Source organism: Nyctereutes procyonoides, unplaced genomic scaffold, assembly GCF_905146905.1.
Source record: "Nyctereutes procyonoides isolate TBG_1078 unplaced genomic scaffold, NYPRO_anot_genome, whole genome shotgun sequence".
Lineage (NCBI taxonomy): Eukaryota > Metazoa > Chordata > Mammalia > Carnivora > Canidae > Nyctereutes > Nyctereutes procyonoides.
Genome location: NW_026575145.1, coordinates 4,703,632 through 4,717,716, shown reverse-complemented (window position 1 = coordinate 4,717,716; position 14,085 = coordinate 4,703,632). Strand labels below are relative to the sequence as shown.

General features: G+C 32.8%; 1 non-coding gene across 1 annotated transcript; it reads right to left on the bottom strand.

Moving 5' to 3' along the window:
• Positions 1-12,888: 12,888 nt before the first annotated feature.
• Positions 12,889-12,992, bottom strand: LOC129499592 (U6 spliceosomal RNA). The gene has a single exon (XR_008662414.1). It is a non-coding gene; the product is annotated as a U6 spliceosomal RNA (small nuclear RNA).
• Between the last annotated feature and the right edge of the window lie 1,093 nt (positions 12,993-14,085).

Here is a 14,085-nt window from a genome sequence, read left to right as displayed (position 1 = left end):
TATTTTCAATATATTTACTTTAATAACCAACTATTTTGAATATCATATTTTACATGGTTAGTGTAGAATGTAAACAATTTAAGTAAAGTGTTAAACAAAACTACTGCATTCTAGTTTGATATTTTCTGTAGAAGTACACTTGGCCTTCTTGATGTTTCTAATAGCTTAATCTTTATTAACTTCACAGGTTAGTGTACACCAATATATAAAACAAAATGTAACCTAAAGTCATGCAGTACATATTTCTAAATATGAAAAATACTTATCAATTATATCTTAGAAGTCACCATTTCCAAGTAAAATATCTCATACCTCCTATGATAATCTTCTTCAGAATTTTTTAATGTCTGGTTATTACCTACATATTAGTGTAGTAGTTGCCTCTTTTATAGAAAGCATTTAAATTAATTTCACACTTCCAAGACTGTAGTATTACAATAGTATGCCTAAGATCAGACAGAAAAACCTAATACCATAATATTTGTGGGAGATTCACTGATCACATTAGCCTCATAATGTGTCTCAGGTTACTTCCTTCCTCTTCTCTTTTGGGTTGTCTTTCATTTGTTTAACATCTAATGCTCTATAAAGATGCTCTCTTACAGCTACTGAATGACTATCTTTCACAGTTAGGAAATTCAAGTTGGCTTGTCTTAAAACACACAGCAAACAAAGCTCAAGGTTGTATCCTTTTAGACCAGTATTTTTATGTTTGCTATGTCATTCACACGCTTCTATAAAAGGTCCTACAAAAGTACCTGGGGATTTCAAGTACTTCATTTACCAAAGAAGCATGATAGACTTTGCTTCATGTTGTGTGTTTCTTCTAATTTATAAAGGAAAACACACTAGAACTAGACAACCGCAAACAATAAGTTTATATTACAAAAAGTTATGTCTTATTTTACATATACACACACACATATAAAGATATGTATAGTAATTTTATGGAATATGCAATTAATGTAATCATATGTGTGATTACAATTGGGAACATTAGATCCACATAGAAATTCTCATCTATTAAGAAGCTTTTGCACAGCAAAGGATACAGTCAAAAAAACTAAAAGACGACCTACAGAATGGGAGAAGATATTTGCAAATGACATATCAGATAAAGGGCTAGTATCCAAGATCTATAAAGAACTTATTAAACTCAACACCAAAGCAACAAACAATCCAATCATGAATGGGCAAAAGACATGAACAGAAATCTCACAGAGGAAGACATAGACATGGCTAACAAGCACATGAGAAAATGCTCTGCATCCCTTGCTATCAGGGAAAAACCACAAATGTTGGAGAGGATGTGGAGAAAGGGGAACCCTCTTGCACTGTTGGTGGGAATGTGAACTGGTGCAGCCACTCTGGAAAACTGTGTGGAGGTTCCTCAAAGAGTTAAAAATAGACCTGCCCTACGACCCAGCAATTGCACTGTTAGGGATTTACCCCAAAGATACAGATGCAGTGAAACGCCGGGACACCTGCACCCCGATGTTTCTAGCAGCAATGTCCACAATAGCCAAACTGTGGAAGGAGCCTCGCTGTCCATCAAAAGATGAATGGATAAAGAAGATGTGGTTTATGTATACAATGGAATATTACTCAGCCATTAGAAACGACAAATACCCACCATTTGCTTCGACGTGGATGGAACTGGAGGGTATTATGCTGAGTGAAATAAGTCAATCAGAGAAAGACAAACATTATATGGTCTCATTCATTTGGGGAATATAAAAAATAGTGATAGGAAATAAAGGAGAAAGGAGAAAAAAATAAGTGGTAAATATCAGAAAAGGAGACAGAACATGAAAGACTCTTAACTCTGGGAAACGAAGTAGGGGTGGTGGAAGGGGAAGTGGGCGTGGGGTGGGGGTGACTGGGTGACGGGCACTGAGGTGGGCACTTGACGGGATGAGCACTGGGTGTTATTCTATATGTTGGCAAATTGAACACCAATAAAAAATAAATTTATAAAAATAAAATAAAGTAACTTTGTAGATGTAAAAAAAAGAAATTCTCATCTTTGTTTATAAAAAAAATCTCATGTCTAAAAACAGATTTTCACTGGTTTCATATTTCTAAAACCTGAAGTGTGAAAATAGATCAAAATGTCACAGTCGACATCAGCTTTAAGAATAATTCTTTAAAAAAAAAAAAAAAGAATAATTCTTTAGGGTTGCCTGGGTGGCTCAGTCGGGTAAAAATCTGCCTTCACTTCAAGTCTTGATCTCAGGGTTCTGGGGTGGAGCTCCACGTCAGGCTCCCTGCTCAGCCAGGGGTCTGCTTGTCCTTCTCTCTCTGCCCTTCCCCTCCACTCATGCTTTCTCTCTAATAAATAAAATATTTTACAAAAAGAATAATTATTTTAATAATAACAAAGATATGTTCTCTAGCCTTATCACTTACAGGATATCTTGATCCTTATCTTATGACTCCTACATAGGCTACAACGTAACTCCTATATAACCAGTTTACCATTATAAAATTCAGTAAACTATGCAACACAAATAAACCAACTTTATGAATTTAGTATACTTTTTCTTTATCCCTTATGTAGCCTATCTTTAAGAGTAATAAAAAGCTAAAAAAATTTTATGTTCTAATTCTAAACTTACTATTTATTGCTATAATTTGAAGGAGATAACATACATGAATATTAATTAATGCTATACATTTATAAGGCACTTTGGATTTTTACTGAATTCAAGACAGTCATCTTTATTCATTAATCTTGAAGAAGCCTTCATTATTCCTTCATAAAACCAATCATGTAAGAATCCCACTACATCTCACACTTATATAGACCACTAAATTAAACTATACCCAGTTCTGTAATTGCCAGTTTGCAAATAAATTGCATCTACCAAACCAGAACAATAAATTTTATGTATACCAGAGAATAAAATGTTCTCACATCACTACAGCCAATTTAAATCTTAGAGCCCCATAAAGGATTTTGTTTAGGCTTTATTTTAACAGATCATCTCTCAACTTTCCCTTGCCATGTACTCCAAACACTCCATTCATGTTAGTTATTAAACCACTTTCTAAAATGCCTTAAAATAGGTCTCTAGGTCATGTTCAAAAAGATAGGTAAATAATGGAGCTTTGGAAGGATTTTTTTTTCTTATTTTCTAGGTTAAATGGCACTGATATATAAACTGCTTTTAAAAATATTTTTTTAAACTCTTGCCTCGGTTCATACCATATGTATTTTACTAAATTTCTCTTCCAATAAGCCTAGCTGAGAATGGTCATAAAGTCAACCTAAGTGAAATACACAAATGCATATATAATATATATAATACTTTAATAACTTCCAATATACAGTTTAACAAATGGAATCAGCTGACTTTTATAGAATGATAAACCCACAATCCTAGCAACAATTCAAAATCATCAAAGTAGATAGCCTGTTTGCAACTTTGTCATGGATGTCAAGTTTTGTAATTGAATTTCCACTCTGGATATAATTATCAGTATTTTATGTAGTAATATCAGAAATAATAACTACTTGTTCATGCTTAGTATTATACTGAAAATAAGGTCCAAAGTAATTAATTTCAAGCCCATAGAGTTTAATATTTTAAAGCTTTTTACTAGTTATATAAAAATTAATCATTAAATGCTTCGTAGATTATCAAAAACCGAAAGAGTTGGGTGGTTATAGTGGAAAATAATTAATGGTTTATTCTTAATTATGAAACAGAAGTACACACTTAGAAAAATTTATAATACAACAAAAATAGACAAGCGTAATGCAAATTAATAGAAGACACATTTATAATTCTACTTAATTTATGCATAGATTTAGTTAGGAAATACACTTACACTTTCCAGAGATATGATAAACTGACAAGATCTTTAATATATCTTATAAATGTTAATTTTCCCCACAGGGGAACTAATGCTTCTGATTAGCTAAAGTAAACAGCAAGTGATATGCAATTAAAAGTGGTTCTTACGGGCAGCACTTTCCCTTTTCAAACATAATAAAATTTTAAAACAAACATATTGCTCTATACACTCAGGAGAAACAATGAAATAGGATTCCAGAATTCAGGTTGTGTATTAACTTCGCCATTAATTAGCCTTGTGCTATATAACTTAACTCTGATTCCATATTATAGTTAAATGCATTATAATATCTGTCTTAGATATTTTAAAAGATATTTTAGAATTTCCAAAAAGGTAACTGTTGAAATAAAGTTTGTGTACCTACACCTATTAATATAAGGACTGTTTATCTTGGAAATTCATCAAATATAATTTTTCAGCATTATAATGATATATCTTAATAATTCCAGGGAAGAGAGGAAGAAACTAGAGAGATAGAGTCCAGTGAAATAAAGAAGAAATCAACTAGCTGGCATTTTTGTTATACCTATACAGCCCAAGATTATTGTACCAAAAAGAGAGAGAGAGATTATACATTAATTTCTCAAGGCTACTATCTAATTTCATGGTTATAACATCCCGTAAGCAATATAGGTATATTCAAAATTATTTTTGTCTCCTAGATCAAGAAATTAGATTTCATTTCTTGTGCAAAGGTCACTCACACAATAATGTAAACCATTGTATCAGAATGAAAATAACCTGATTCCCAGTTTATTCCTAATCTTTCTACTCAGCGATGACTAGCACACGGTTTCAATCAAAACTCTGCCACAGGGTAGCTCTATTTTTAACTTTTTGAGGAAACTCCATACTGTTTTCCATAATGGCTTCACCAGTTTGCATTCCTACTAACAATATAAGAGGGATCCCCTCTCTCCACGCCTGCAATCCAGCAATTGTATTACTAAGTATTGACCCAAAGGATACAAAAATACTAATTCAAAGAGATACATGCATCTCAGATATTTGTAGCAGTATTAACGAGATAGCCAATTTATGGGAAGGCCCAAAAGGCCATCCACTGATGAGTGGATAAAGAAGATGTAGCATATACATACCACATGGAATACAGAATTTTTACTAGGCCATAAAAAAGAATGAAATCTTGCTATTTGTAACAATGTGGATAGAGATAAAGAGTATTTTGCTAAGTGAAATAAGTCATTCAGAGAAAGATAAATACCATATGATTTCACTCATCTGTGGAATTTAAGAAACAAAATAGAAGAACATTAGGGGAAAAAGAGAGAGGAGGCAAACCAGAAAACACTCTCAACTATAAAGAACCAACTGAAGGGTACTGGAGGGAAATGGGTGGAGGGATGGATTAAATGGCTAATGGATGTTAAAGAAGACTCTTGTGATGACCACTGGGTATTGTATGTAAATGACAGATCACTAAACCCTATGCCTGAAACTAATATTACATAGTATGTTAACTGGAATTTGAATAAATCTTAAAAAAAGGAAAAAGAAAACTCTGCCACAAACATTTACTGCAGCAAAACAATATTTGCACCAGAGGATCAAAGTGAGGAGTTCAGTTCAACTTGTTTTAGAGACAGTCTGCTCTGTTCATTTGAATTTCCTCCCCATTCTTTGCCTTATCAAGTTCCATTTTCTTCTTGTAATGCCTATTATAAGGTCTCATAAATGGAAAAGATTGCTCCTTCTGAACCGTAGAATCTATTGAGCATGATACAAAGCTTGTACTTATTATATGGGGCTTTCTAACTTTCATATGTTTCTCATTTCACTAAATATCAAAAATGTGAAGGTTCAATGATTATGAGATCAGTCTCTGCAAACCATCTGCCTCTCTTCTTTGCTAAATAGCTTTCATAGTATTTCCCATAAGGGTTATTTCTGAACATGTCTGCCTCCTATAGACTGAGTTCCTGGAGGATTGGGATATCCAGTTGAAAATCACTATGACACCTACAGGGTCACAACTGCTATTTAGCACTCAACAAATAATTAATGAAGACATAAATGTTCAACTAATGCTTTCTCTATATTTTATAATGGAATTAGCCAAGCATTTATTTAAGATTTTTAGAAAGAAAAATTATTTTTCCAACTGATATTAAAAAATAAGATTAAAATTAGGAATATAGGTGAAAAATACATTTTGTCCTTTAATTTTGGATGATTCTGTTGAAGTTTTGCTGGAAGGGAATGAATCAATGAGTATAACTTATTTGAAAAAAAATAATAAAGTTAAACTAACCAGCTAAATAAAAATATTACATTAATGATGGTTGTAGATAATTGACAATCAACAAAGAATTTGTTCAAATGTGTTTTGGAGTTGGAGATTAAGGATTTTGTGATGAGTCATGGCCATTCTTTTTTTTTAAGATTTATTTAAGTATTTATTTGAGAAAGAAAAAGAGAGAGAGAGAGAGAGAGAGATAGCACATTAATGCGGGGGGGGGGAGCAGACAGAGGCAAAGGGAAAAGCATGCTCCCTGCTGAGCAGAGAGACCAGAGATGGGTCTCAGTCCCAGGACACTGAGATCATGACCTGAGCCAAAGGCAGATATTTAACCAACTGAGCCAACCAGTCACCCTTCATGGCCACTCTTCTAAGATCATAGAGCATAGTTTCTTTATTGGAAGAGAAAGAAAAATCAAATTCAAGAAGAAATGACTATTTGGGTAGCATAATACCATGGAAAGTATTCAGTAAAGTTAGGAAGGGAGAAAGGAAGGGGGGAATGTGGAAGACTGGAAAGCTGGGGTAGGTGGGGCAGAAGGAAGCTTATCAGAAATTTTATTTGGTCAGAGCAAGTGAAAGGATTTGTTTGTATTTCCTTGTCTTTTGCCTTCATACACAGAAGATAGAACAAGACCATTTTCTAGAGGGGAGAAAAGAGTTCATTATCTAGACTTAGCACTATGTCACTGTTAACTAGATTTTAACAGTCATATTATAAGTAAACGTGTGTTAATCCAAAATTAAAAAAAGAGATTACTATTATTATGTATCTAAAGCTTTCATTTTAAAATCCATAAAATATTTGCAAATCTGCTAGCTACTTATTGTAGCCCTTAAATTTCACTTTGTCTCTTTTGTACCTTACATCCCAAATGTAGGTATAAATATTAACAATATTTAGATCTTTTATTACTCTCTAGCAGTAATTTTCTAACAGATGTAACTATTTGAATTTTTCTAAGGCAGTCCAGAGAAGTGAAGTTTTTTTTTTCCTCATTTGAAAAACATCAGAATAGGTTTTATTTAACATTTATTTTTAAAATACATATATTAAGTTTATTATCTAAGAATATTAAAAGGCAGCAACCCTGCCTATTTGTGATAAAGTCACTTCATGTAAGATAATACTAGACACATATAGGAGCACCTGGGTGGTGCATTTGGTTAAGCATCTAACTCTTGATTTTGGCTCAGGTCATGATCTCAGGGTCATGGGATCAAGCTCCACATTAGGCTCCATGAAGGGCATGGAGCCTGTTTAAGATTCTCTCTCTCTCTCTCCCTCTCTCCCTTTCTCCCTCTCTCCCTCTCTCTCTTTCTCCCCATCCCTTGCTCTCTCTAAAATAAATAATAAATAAATAGTTGTTTTTAAAAAGCTATATGGCAGATAATAGTAGCAGCTTGTATTTTTTTTTAGCAGCTTGTATTTAATGAGCATTTGCTAAGTTCCTTAAGGATCTTAAAACCCCTGCCTTAATTAACCTTTAAAAAAAAATGTGACAGTAGTTTGATGCTGTCATTTTATAATATTGATCCTAGGCTCATGTTTGGTCTTTTTTTGGCAATGAACTTTTCCTTTGCCCTTTTGCAAACTCACTCTAATCCACCTCCATTTACTGCTTTATATAATTTCCCTTGGTCATTCCATACTATTTTATGTGATAACCTATACATTTTTATGCCTTCAAAGTATGCATTTGCATTTTCTTCAGCACTGTTCTTTGAATCTCCATTTTTCATCTGTATCTTAGATGAGTAGCACTTAGTTTAAAAGAATAAAATGCAAGAGAGAAAAAAGAGGGTGGAAACAACTAAATAGAACTTGCATTTAAAAAGCTGCTAAACTGAAGCTTCCACTACTGAACAAACTGCACAGATTAATTAATCTTTTGATTGGATTCAAGTTATTCACATTGAAGTGAAATTTCCAGTCCATGCACTCACATTTCTGGGAATCCAGCATGGCAAGAGTGACCAAAATGATCAGGCTGTTATTTATTTATATCCATCTATAAAACAAATATTAAATGTAACTGTTTTATCTATTTTTCTATACCACTTTCTTAGATAATGATTAGTGATATCACCATCATATCCTAATGCAGAGTTTCTTCCTATATAGTATGATTTCCACATACCCATGTGTCTAGATGCCTTGTATATATAAAAGCACAGGAGGTAGATGGGAGAATGGATGAAACAGGTAAAGGAGATTAAGAGCACACTTATCATGATGGGCCTTGAGTAATCTGTAGAATTCTCAAATTGCTGTATTGTGTGCCTGAAACTCACACGACACCCTAGGTTGATTATACCGGAATTAAAGGGGGGGAGGGAGGTAGAGTCAAGAAATATGCTCTAGTCTTAGATATTAAATCACTTCTCTCAAAGTAATTATAGACATCAACTATTGTCATATGTTTGCTGTGATTCATAGATGTATTGCCTTTGAGGTTTACTAGCTTATTTTTAAAATTTTTACTAAAATCTAACTTTATATACAGAGGACATTAACAATATCCTTCCTTTGCCTCTCTGTGACAAGGCATATTCACTTGTAGAATAAAATGTAAACTATTTATACACTATTAACAATCCTACTTTTACTCAAAGGATAATTTTTTATATTTTGATTTTTGTAATGCTATAAGGATTTCACATTTCAAGGTTATATTAATTTTTTCTGCATGAATCTGTCTTTTCCTATATTTTATAATTTTTTCTGTTAGCATATTACATACAAATTCCACTTATCTCTTACAGAGGAACCAGTTACCCATATTATCCAGTTATGGCAGTAAAAGTAAATACCATATAATAGATATTTAGAAATACTAAATTGTTCCATAAAATATGTCACTTACTGCCTGATTCTGGTGGGTAAGCAGCTGATAAGGAGCAGTTTAAAAAAATAACATTCTGGTGAGTTTTCAGAACTACTGTGTTCTAATAACAAGAAACAAGCCAGGGCTGATAAACATTTCAGTATCTACTTTGAGGCCAGGCATAGCACATTATAGGAACAATTACTTCATATATACACACCCACATATTATTTTGGTGACAGCCTGGAGAATTTATCACACGAAAATTCAGCTAATACAAAAGCACTATATTTAGATAGGAGATATCTAAAATATATCATTTACCTTATTAAAACATAGGTTTAGTGCACAGATACCTTTGCACTAAAATTAAAACAGCACAGCCTTTACCTAGGCATCTAGGAAATGTGATTAGCCCTGCAGCAAAGATAAGGGGTTTACAATGCTGTTTCTCTTCCTAATGGAATGAAGACAGACATACTAACTGGAAATCATTTTTCTATTTTCTCTCACCATCTATTTTGCCTCCTTTTTCTTTCTTTCTCTTTCTTTCTTTCTTTCTTTCTTTCTTTCTTTCTTTCTTTCTTCTTTCTTTCTCTTTCTTTCTTTCTTTCTTTCCTTCATTTCTTTCTTTCTTTCTTTCTTTCTTTCTTTCTTTCTTTCTTTCTTTCTTTCTTTCTCTTTCTTTCTTTCTTTCTTCCTTCTTTCTTTCTTTCTTTCTTTCTTCTTTCTTTCTTTCTTTCTTTCTTTCTTCTCTTTCTTTTCTCTCCCAACACTCTTCTTCCAAAAATGCCTCACATATCCCAAGGCTATAAATGGCTCACTTTTTCTAGAAAAGTTATTAGAGATCACCATACTTGGGCAAGAAAAACTCAAGAGTAGGAGTAGGGTGGACTCTTACATAAGACTATAAGATGTGTGATATGAAAGAACAAAATAACAGAACAACTCAAAGAGATCTGGATAAACTCCTTAAGGATGCAGTAAAATGTAACATAAGGTTGAAAAATTATTGTTATCTATGAACATTATATAGAGAATAATACACTGTTTTTCAGGACAGTGTGGTCTTGATTTAGCAGAAATAATATGCAACCTTCAGGGCAAATAACCAAGCTAAAAATGACAACGGAATGCCCGGAAACAAAGTAAATCAAAACCAAGAAATCCAAAGCTTGCAAAATTATCTAGTATGCAATGTGTCTGTCCTAAGGACACTGAAACCTAGCTTTGAATAATGTCATGATTTCTACATCTCTCTTTTGAACTTACACATACTAAGCTACTCCTCCAGTCATTATTTTTAAAATCACTTGTTTATTTTATGTTCATTGATAAAAAAGAAATTGAAAGAAAAGTGTAAAAAAATGTTGCTCTGAAAAACATCTAAAACAACTATTACTGTTAGTATTTTGGCATATTTTACATTTTCTTTTTAGTTTTACTGATTTTTGAAGAAGTTCTTGCTGCATTTATAACTTGAGTCTTCTATTTTATCCATGTATAATTTACTTTTATATTAAATGGTTTCATTTCACCGTATTACTGTATTGTTTAAACCATACTTATTAAATAAGCATCTTTAAATATTAGTTGGCTTGATAAATGGTCATTACCTTTTCATGACAACTAGAAGAGTATATTAAAGTCCTGAACATCACCAGGTTATATTGGGCTATTGATCAGTAGTAAATGCTAGGGTGTGCTGCTTATTTTCCATAACTTCAGATTAAAGCCCTCATTTCCTCAGTTGCTACAAGTGTCACTGCTGCCAGTTTGCAGCTGAATCTCTCCCCTAGAACTCCCTCCAGCCCAAGGGAGCTGCTTCATACTGGCTTGAAAGCCTTTCCCAGTTCCTGATCTATATATGGACACTAAGCCCCAACCCTTCTGTCTCAATTCCCAACTTCCAGGGCCCCCCCACCTGCAGCACTCCCCATGGCATTGCAGTATGTGTACTGGATCCTGTTTCCTTCATTCCCTCCCTCACAGGATGTTTTATTTCATTTCGGCTATTATAACAAAATACCATAGATTGCGGGACTTATGAACAACAGGCTTATTTCCCACAGTTCTGAAGGCTGGGAAGTCCAAGATCAAGGCACTGGCAGATGTGGTGTCAGATAAGGACCCTCTTCTTTCCATAATCTCACTTGGCAGAAGGAGTGAGGGAACTCTCTGGAATTTCTTTTATAAGCATACTAATATCCCAAGCATGCATGTTCCACCCTCATAAAATAATCACCTCCAAAAATCCCACTTCCGAATATTATCACCGTCAGGGATAATATTTCAGTGTATGATTTTGGGGGTCACCACATTCACCCTGCAGTATGGATTTTGATATTGAGAGACCCCCCCACACACACACAATAAACTTACTGTTAACAAATCTCCATTTCAGAGTCTATGCCAAGGGAACTGGGTTAAAGACAGTTTATTGCAATTTTTACAAAGACCAAACAATATGTTGGAAATGGTATCTATATTGTTATTCACTTGGAATCTGTAAATCATTCATTCATTTATGCCCTGTGATTCAATTAATGATTGCCTATCTTATATGATAATTTCCCTGAATTGCGACATACATTTATTATTATTTAGGAACATTAGACAGCACATATTCCTTTTATGTGTATTCATGATGGTGTTCATAACCTGAATCTTGGTTTTTACCTATTTAATATTTTTTGTTGTTTGACAATATGACACATACTATTTCCTATCTGTTATACAATCACTTTACAATCATGATAAAAAGCACTGTATATCTTCTCTATTCTATAAAGTTTTGTAATTGTATGTTAATTTATAATACTTAAAAGATTCAAAAGTGGATGAATCCTCTTTTAAAACAAATATATTGCAAAATATAAAAAAAAATCTTAAGGATGTTAAGATGCAGAAGATCTGATCTGTTCTTTCTCTTTGAGAGAAAGTGTCTAAAGAAATTAGCAGAACAAGCAGGATGTGCCTGGCAACATCAGTAACCTAATCATGCAGACAATCATAACCTGATATGACCCAGGGGGATAACACAAGAGTTACAATACTATGTATCTTCATTATAATTTTGACACATGAGGTGAAATGAAAGAATTAAAAAGAAACCCAGTTGTTTGAGAAGCATAACTTTGTTCTGACCATGAAAGAAATATAATCCACAGAGGAAATTCATATTGAATTAACATGTTGAGTAAGTCAAATCTGATACCTTATGCCATTATGACAAAGGGTAGTAAATGGTCACTAGAAAAGCGTTAAAACACAGTATTTTGTTATCTGACGCTTCTGATCCTCAGAAGTAATGATTATGTGAAAACGCATTTGATAGCAAATATTCATAATTAACATTGTAGTGTAATTAGGCACCCCTAGACTTTAAATTCCATTATCCCAATGATCAACAGATTTTTGTGTGATTTCTTGCTTAAAAGTAGGTCAAAAAATGTCTTAGAGGCCACCCTTTAGGCCAACGTCTATAATAAATGTTTCTAACTACATTCTTAAATCTTGCCAGTCACCTAAGAAAATGTATTATACTGCTTGCAAGTAGGGCTGGCCAAGTGAGTAAAAATAGCTTAAGCACTTAGCAGTCAAAATGTACCACTCAAAATCCACATCTTACAGAATCTGTGCCACAAATGATGTTCTTAGAAAAAGCTCAGCCCAGGATATCAGACCTCAATTGTAACAATATTCACTATCCCAAAATCAATAGCATAGGAAAACAAAGAAAGAAAAAGAAAGTAGAGATAAATGTTGCATTGGTCTCTAAAACAGGGCTCTTTGAGTATTATTCAATGGATACACAGAAAAAAATAAATATCCCTTAGGAGTTGATCCTAAATCAGTTATTATCTGAATTGATTTTTCTCATGGCATAATGATTTTGAAACATTGAGATGCAGAAAATATTTCTTTTTTAAAATTCTTTTTAACATGGAACACTTCACAAATTTGTATGTCATCCTTGCATAGGAGCCATGCTAATCTCTGTATCATTCCAATTTTAGTATTTGTACTGCCAAAGTGAGCATAAGATTCTCTTTGTAATACAAATCTTGTTTTTCCTATATACTGTTGCAGAAATATTAAACACTTGTAGAAAATTTTTGACATATATTTAATGCTCCTAAGTAATTTTTATTTTGATCATGTTAGTAGAAGAAAAACTTGACCACCAAATGAGTAGAGCTTTAAATATCAGACTAGACATTTATTCCCTAAGTAAAATCTTTATGGTAACTTTCAGTTTGATATATTATTTTAAAGACTGAAGACTGGTATATAGAAATATAAGACATATACACTTGATATACAGTAAGCTAAGAGATGTTAGCAGAAAAACTAATTAATATAAGTCACTAATACACATATTAGTTATTAGATAGTTTATGAGTAGACAACATCATCTATTTTATGAGTAGGTTTAAAAGTATACTCATTAGGTTTTCAAAAATATGGTTAGTAGGAATTGTACAGGATGTTTACTGAACAGAGCACATACAAAAATTCAAGTTATATTACTAAATGTATTACTGTATTAATGTTAAGCATCTTGAAATTAAGATGTTGCCCAATATTCTGAAATAATAAAACATAAGAAAGTAAAAGTTATTATTCAACTGATAATAGTGATAAATTTTAGAATATAAAATTTATTAATGCTTTGGTGTCCTCATAAATAAAATGTATATTTGATACACTTTGTTCTACAAATATTTCCTAATGGACACAGAGATACCAAGCCTTTACTTTGCAAGAATTCTTCACAACAATTTCTAAAATGAGACATCCCAACTCATTTTTGAGCCAGTGAATGACAGGTTATATTTGGCTTAAAAAAAAGTGTATGGAAGTGGGGGAAGCTGATATCAAAAAAAGACAGCTTACTTGGAGCACTTGTATTATTTTAAATACTATTTAGTATGAGTAAACAATTCCTGTTTCCTAATACTATACATATTTTCCACAAGCCAAAAAATAACATCTGTATCATAATTGATAAAATATACGTGGTTTTCTCATATATCTAATTCAATTCCCCACAAAAACCTCTTAATTGTACCAATAAATCTTCTCCTAAGTCAGTTCATTTCTCCAATTGTACCACCACAAATATATATCAAG